Here is an 8,203-nt window from a genome sequence, read left to right as displayed (position 1 = left end):
GGAGAAGGCCATCAATTTTGTTTTTCCCACGTTCACTTCTAGCCCATGCTCTGTGCAAAAAACATCAAAAATGTTTAGTGCACGTTGTAGCCCTGCAGGGGTTTTAGACAAGATAAGGGTGTCGTCAGCGAACATCAGGATCGGAACCCTGGTGTCCGCTAACGACGGAGCGTCTACGCTAGCCTCCAACATTCTCTCAACAATCCCGTTAATAAATAACGAGAAGAGTAAAGGAGCCATGGAACAGCCTTGTCGGACACCCCTTTCAACTGGGAAGTCCGAAGTTGTCTCCCCGTTACCACCCCACTGTACTCTTGCAAAGTTGGATTCATGCAATCGCATGATTAGTGTGAGCAGATCGGCAGGAATCCCAAGCCTTTGCAGAACCAGCCATAGCTTAAACCGGGGGACTAGGTCGAATGCCGCCCACAGGTCGACAAACGCGACATACAGACAGCCCCTTCCTAGTAAAACCGTCTTCCACCGCAATATAGTGAAGCGGAAGACCTGGTCAATGGTACTGGTTGCTCGCCTAAATCCAGCTTGGTATGGAGAAAGGGCGTTGTTGTCATCAACCCAGTCCATGAGCTGGTTTGCTACCATTCTCCCCACTACTTTTTGCATGGTAGCTATTAGGCTTATAGGCCTATAGTTGGCAGGCAGTGAACGATCACCCTTCTTGTGAATGGGGATAATAGTTGCGCCTTTCCAAAGGTCGGGGACCACTTCCCCCTTCGCTAGGGCATTTACTACTAGAAAGGTATACCTCGCCCATCTAGTCATGTCGTATTTAAAAATATCCGGGGGAATCCCGTCTGGCCCTGGCGCCCTCCCACATTTCACGGAACTAATCACAATTTCCACTTCTCTAAGGGAAAACAAATTGTCGGTTGCATAGACTGGTGTTATGCCATCGGCCACCCCAGGATGGATGACTTCAGCATACTGTGGTCTAAAATAGTCAACCCAGGCATCTTCTGTTACATTATTATCTGGCTTTGCGGGGCCAGCTCCTCTACCCCACTTGATAATTTTCCAAAATGTCCTGGAGTCATTGTTACCTGAAGCCTCTTTTAATTCGGCCCAATGGTCTTCGTCCCATTTCTTTTTAGCTCGGTAAATGGCCGTCTTGTACAGTTTCCTATTCTCTGTTATTGCAGCACGGTCCCTATTCCTTATAGCTTGTCCCAGTTCTAGTCGTGCCGATCTACATTGGCTGTCAAACCACCTTCCCACATCTTTAGTTTTCTTCCCTTTCCTGTTTTTGATAAAGAAACATGGTTTCAGGAGGGAAAATAACTTATTGTGGATTTCGGTGATACCACTAGCCCCCGGAACTACTGGATCTGCTGCCTCCATAGCGGAAATTGCACTATCAACCGCGTTGTTGATATAGGTCATGGTAGCCTCATTTGCCAATACCTTTGGCCATTTTAACCTGCGTTCGTCGTTACTCATAACAGGGACTTCGTCATTAGTTTGATGCGAGTTTCCCACTCCAACGTTCCACCACCTATGGGTCACACAAAGGGGGTTGTGATCACTTTCAACCCTGGGCCTAATGGCCATGTCAACAACCCCATTCCACAGTTGGAGACTACACAATATATAATCAATTCTACTCCTGCTGTTACCGTTGTCAAAAGTGTAGCTGCCCTCCTTGTCCCCTGGTGTCCTCCCATTCAGTGCTCTTAAACCATGTTCCATACAAATTGCATTTAATAATAAAATCTCTTTTGTCCGTCTCTTTACGGGTTTTAAACATAGAGAAGGTACTCCCCAGAGATTGTCCTCGTCCTTCCCCAAGGAGTCATTTGTACAGTCCAAGGGTTCAAAAGTCCTGTTGAGGTCCCCTGCTATTATCACCATGCTATCTTGGGACTTGGTCTCTATGGCAGCAGACAACTCAATGGTAGATGAATTGATTACATTGTTACCTCTTGCATAAACATTATACAAATCCATTGGTGGACCCTTGCCTGTGGAGATTCTTAATACTTGTAAATCACTACTTCCCAGGTCCAACATTTTGATGTTAATGTGCAAGTCCTGCTTTACCCAAACAGTGAGGCCTCCCTTAGGCCGCCCCCTTCCACCTTTTGATGCTGGTATAAAATAGTTTAAATAACCAAAACAGAAAAGGGGGTCACAAGCCCAGGTTTCTTGAAAGCAGCAGATATCATACCCACTGATATAATCCACCCAGGATTGGGAATCTAACTTACCGCCCAACCCAGCAACATTCCAAGATAAAAGCGTACCAATGCTAGCCTCAGTCCCATCGTGAATGTTAATGTTTGGAGATACTTGAGCGATCATCGGGCTTTCGATATTATTAATCAGCTTTTCATGATCATCAATGGGATCTACAATCATGTTAGCTATTGTTGAGGGTAATGTCACAGCATTAGCATTTGTAATTCCCGGTCTAGTACCACCTTCTTCAACAAAACTCCCCATCTCAATGTTACCAACCGTTGAACATGTAACAATGGTGTCAACATAAACGCCACAAACCCCTTTAGACTCATTATTATTCCCTCCTATCCTGCTGTTCCTATCTATGTTGTTTTGTCAATATCCCCATCCCGGGTCCTGCCATCCTACATGAGAGTTATAATTTGTGTATGTAGTATGATTATGGCCAACTGAAGGAGCTGGTAAGGAATTAACTGGCCATGATACAGTAGGGGGGATTAGGGGTTCATTGAGCAAGCTAGTCGTTACACTGGTTGGTCGGGGGTAAAAAAAGGTAAGGTCTACAATTCCAATACCTCCCTTGTTTGTTCCCCATCCCTGCCTAGTTATATATATATATATACATACACACACTTACAAGACGGCATATACATTATGGCTTGACCTCCACCCTGAGTCCCCACCTGACCCCCACTCCCTCCCTACTCTGTCTTTCTGCTGAGAGCAGACAGTGGGCAGAAACAAACAAAAAAATCCATTATTTCAGACTTTATTTGTGCCTGTGAAAGGAGAGCAAACCTTTTCACTTAAACTAAGCTAGAAGATCTGACCCTTGTCCCAAAAACCGAGACAGCTATTTAAAAGTAAGAAAAGGTTGAGACACAGGAACATCCTGTGAAAACCGGGACTTTCTGGGAAGTCCCGGACATCTGGTCACCCTACACATAACCTATCACCTCGCTATAGGTTTGGGCCTCAATCTCTGCAACCATCTCTGAAGCTGGGTCTAAAAACTTTTTTGTAAACTTTCTATACTTTGTCCAAGCTCCATCACCCGTTGACCGGGCTCCTCCACTGGGTCCTTCCACCACTCCTGGGTGGCAGAACAGGTTTCTTACAGTTTGGCCGAGAATTAGAAAATCTTTTGCCACAACTTGTTAAGAGTGTTAGAATCTTTCACCTTGTATGCCCCAGAGGCGAGCAATCATCGCCTCTCTCTCTTGCACAGCCGATCATTGTGTCACTTCCCTTTCAATCGATGACTCCGTCCTTCTGAGACTCAATCACTGTGTCACTCACAAGCACAAGGGCGCTTTGTATCCCTCCCAGAGAACCTATCCATTCATTAGTCATAGAAGCAACATGAGTATATAACTTTCCATACAACCTCTGTACCTCCAGAAAACAATATGATAAAAGAAGAAAAAAACTTTAAAATGATACAAAATGTAATTATTATTAAAAAAGAAATATATATATGTATATGTAGGACATCACCTTCTTAGGGGAAATTGCCCAAAAACTTTTGCTTTTTCCTCCTAGTCTTTGCTGACTCTATCTGCATAACCTTATGGATGTGGGCACTTTCCCCCTATTCTGCAGAGGGAAGTTGTGCATTGGGTATGTACTCCCGCATTGGGCTGGGGTTACCTACCCAGTGGGATTAGGTGCTGTACCTCCGTGTGCCCTGTAAATAGGTACACCACATACCTGGGGCAGCTAAGGCACTGGCTAATAGTAGAATGTAGCACTGAGTGTGCCACCCACCAGATAGCTGTTAACCCTATATCGAAGCTGCCATGACAGGCCTGTGGAGTGCAGTGGCGCCTCTGCCTAGGTTGCTATCACGTACTCCTCAGCCAACTTTGAGATGGTCATCCCATATCCTGAGGGCACCCCCCTTAGAATGCCTTGACGGATGCCAGGTGTGATGGGGTGGGGGGTAGGCTGAGGGCCGGGCGGGTACATATGGATGTTCTCTGCCTAGGTAGTGAAGAACTGCCCAAAATTGGACTTCCCGTGCCTTGGTGTTCGGCTTTTCACATGGATACTCCTGGGGGGTGCCGATTCCCTGGAGTGAAACAAAAGGGGATGATGGACGGAGCGTTTGAGCAAATCAAACACTCACCCCCAGTCAACTGATCTGGGTTTAATCTATCACCATTCTTTAGCTCACTCAGCCACCCCAGTTCAGACATGGCCATATGCAAATCAGTCTGACCCTGTGCCTCATGGGAACAGTCCAGCCCGAACTGCCAAGCCATGTCTTCCCTGGACCGGAAACAAGCATCCTGGGAAAGACATGGCTTGGTAGTTCGGGCTGGACTGTTCCCATGAGGCACAGGGTCAAGGCTGATTTGCATATAGCCATTGTCTGGCCTAGGGTGGTGTGGAGTGCAAAAAAATGATGGATTTAGGCCCAGATCTTTGTACTGGGGTGAATGTAAGACATTGATCTGCATTCTGTCCATCAACTGTGTTTTTTGCGATTCCCTGGAGTGGCCTAATGGCCCTGCACACGTCCTCACTGTCAAAGCTGTGTGGAAGTACATGTGCCTTCATACCCAGATTAGTAATAGGCAGTGACACTCTGTTCTGGAACATGAACTGGTCTACCAACGCAGACTAGAGTGTGCACACAGCAGGTTTGGATTGGGATTAAAAATCGGCCCGGGCACGCATAAAAAAATCGTCCCACATTTGCATAATGCCTTCCTTCAAATCAGTGCTTTCAGCGTAATTTTACATAAAAAGGGGAGGGGGTTAAAAAAATGCATGCATCAGTTTGCACTAGTGAAACACACCTGACAACAAGTGAGGCCACTTCTGCTCAGGCCCCCTGCCCTGCTCAGTATGCCTACAATAATGGGAGGCCCAGCGAAAGAAAAGGGGTGACACCTCTACCTGTTGCTGCTATACGGGAGATAATGCGTGCCCATCTCCCTCCAGAAAGGCCACTCAGACACCAACTGGGCCGCTGGCGGTATAGTCAAACAACAGAGACACTGCCCAAATCGGCCCCCAGGCTGCAAAAAAGCAGCCCTCAGCTGGAACTCGGACCCCGGACCCTCAGGCATTGCCCGAATGCCCCCGTTACCAATCCGACGCTGGCACACAGGCCCTGTCCTGTCTGCCCTGGTAGGCTGGAGGATGCGCCCTGGCACCTATGGAACTTTGGATAGGTATACCTTGTTTTGAGAAAACGGAAACCACCAGTGGAGAAATGCATACAAACTGAGACCTTGTCAGGTTACTCGGCTTGATGCCAGCGTAAGTACAAATGAAACACTGTTCTTCATCAAAGAGAAAGGGAGCCGTGGGCACACCCCCTCGGGCACCAATTTGAAGGTGTGCACCAGATCCAGCATTAATAAAGGCTAGGATTTTCTCAGAACTGCTCCCGGGCCTGCAGATAGGTAATCTCCAGTGTTTAATTTGAGCCAGTGGTAGACACCAGCACTTAATTGTCAATACGGCACTTATGACAGCAGCTACATGGTGGCGCTGTTTGTATAATTTAGAGATGAACAGCATAACAGTTGTTAAAGTATTAAAAAGAACTAATACTTGTCGTCTAATACTTGTCGCCTACACCCTTCTTATAGCTTTTGGGGCCACAAACAGTCTGAATTGTCACACCAATGATTAGTTGTTAAAAAGTGTTATCAGATGTAGACAAACATTAACTTAAAGTTTTAATATGTTTGTCTTTAGTATCTTTTTTAATTAATTACTGCTAATGATGATGAAATGTATTTTAAATTGTGCTTTTGTGATTTTCTATTTCTTGAAATCGAATAAAGCTATTTTTGATTTGATTTGATTAGTTGTTGTGTAGGCACCATCATTGCTATGTTACGTTAATATAACTTTATAAAGTGCAACGAATTATACCCCAAGGCATATCTCGGCGCTCAGCCAACACATAACCCTCACCAGGGTGCATTGCGCAGCTGCAGCCGGGCTGGCGCTGACGTCACCGTGTTTACACTGACGCACCCGGTGTTGGTGCCATTAGCTTGTCAGAGAGATTGATAGATGGCGCGGGACTGTGAGCCGTTATAGCAATGGCAAAATAATAATGACACTGTGTTTTCACGTCCATCGTGCTCACCGCCTCGAGGCGTCCGGAGTCCCTGTGCGTCCTACGCGTTACTGTTCCCCAGCTCGGTGTTACTAATTACTGTGTCACTTCAAGAGACTTGGTGTCAAATCACTCCTTCGCGCCAACAGACAATACGTCTCGGTGTCAGCCTCTGAGGCGGTGGACACGAGGGGCCACCCGCGGAGCAGGCCTGGCCAGCCGGCCCAGTGCTAACAAGATGTCCCTGCGTCACAAGCCCTCGCAGGGCCTCCATTCACTAACTCCCTGGACTCTGCCCATGTGCACCAAGCTTCTCACAGTGCCTGTTCGTGCACCACAAGACTCTCACAGACTTGGCGTAAATATAGCTTGTCCTACAATAAATAGTACATGCGCGCCAAGCTCCTCACACTGCCCGTGTGCACCAAGCTCCTCACACACTGCCCATTGTACCAAGCTCCTCCCACACTGCCCATTGTACCAAGCTCCTCACACTGCCCATGTGCACCAAGCGCCTCGAACTGGCTTTGTGCACTAACCTCCTCGCACTGTCCTATGTGAACCAAGCACCTCACACACTGCCCATTGCACCAAGCTCTGAGCACTGTCCTATGTGAACCAAGCTCCTCACACACTGACCATGTGCACCAAGCTCCTCACACATTATCCATATGCACCAAGCTTCTCACACTGTCCATGTGCCCCATGCTACTCACATACTGTTCATGTACACCAAGCTTCTCACACTGTCCTATGTGCACCAAGCCCCTCACACACTGCCCATTGCACCAAGCTCTTCACACTATCCTATGAAACCCAAGCTCCTCACACTGGCCATGTGCACCAAGCTCCTCAAACTTCCCATGTGCACCAAGCTCCTTACTCTGGCCATGTGCACCAAGCTCCTCAAACTTCCCATGTGCACCAAGCTCCTTACTCTGGCCATGTGTACCAAGCTCCTCAAATTTCCCATGTGCACCAAGCTCCATGTGCACCAAGCTTCTCACACTGCCCATGTGCACCAAGTTCCTCACACTGCCCATGTGCACCAAGCTTCTCATATGCTGCCCATGTGCACCAAGCTTCTCATATGCTGCCCGTGTGCACCGAGCTCCTCCCACACTGCCCGTGTGCACCAAGCTCCTCACATATTTCCCATGTGAACCAAGCGCCTCACACTGGCTATGTGCACCAAGCTCCTCAAACTTCCCATGTGCACCAAGCTCCATGTGCACCAAGCTTCTCATATGCTGCCCATGTGCACCAAGCTTCTCATATGCTGCCCATGTGCACCAAGCTCCTCACATATTTCCCATGTGAACCAAGCGCCTCACACTGGCTATGTGCACCAAGCTCGTGAAATGCCGCCCATTGCACCATGTTCCTCACACACTGCCCATGTGCCCAAGCTCTAACACTGTCTATGTACCCCCGATCTCACACTCTGCCCATGTACCTCCGACTCCATAGTCTGTCCAGGTGCCCCAGTTCGACTGCTCTGTTCATCTGCCCCCGATCGCGCACTCTGTCCTTGGGTCCCGATCGCGCACTCTGTCTTTGGGCCCCGATCGCGCACTCTGTCCTTGCACCTAAGATCTCACACTCTGCCCATGTCCCCCAGGCCTACACCTGTCCATGGCCTCAGATCTAAAACTCTGCCCAGGTGCCCCAGGTATAACACTGCGTCCAGGTTCGCTGGTTCGACAGTGCACGCGCCGTCCTTCTCCCCGAGGAGAAGAATGTACTTTGGAATAGTATTTTAGTGTTAAGATTTGAGGAACAATAGCAAGCAAAATTAGTGTACTGTAAGAATAATATGTATTAGAACTAGAACGCAGACCCTATAACGTAGTATAAACTGCAAACTTGCAAGCCATGTGTGAAAGTCCGAGTGCGCCCCGCCTCCCCAGTCCTTTAAAT

Source organism: Lissotriton vulgaris, chromosome 7, assembly GCF_964263255.1.
Source record: "Lissotriton vulgaris chromosome 7, aLisVul1.2, whole genome shotgun sequence".
Taxonomy (NCBI): Eukaryota; Metazoa; Chordata; class Amphibia; order Caudata; family Salamandridae; genus Lissotriton; species Lissotriton vulgaris.
Note: the sequence above shows the minus strand (reverse complement) of the source record.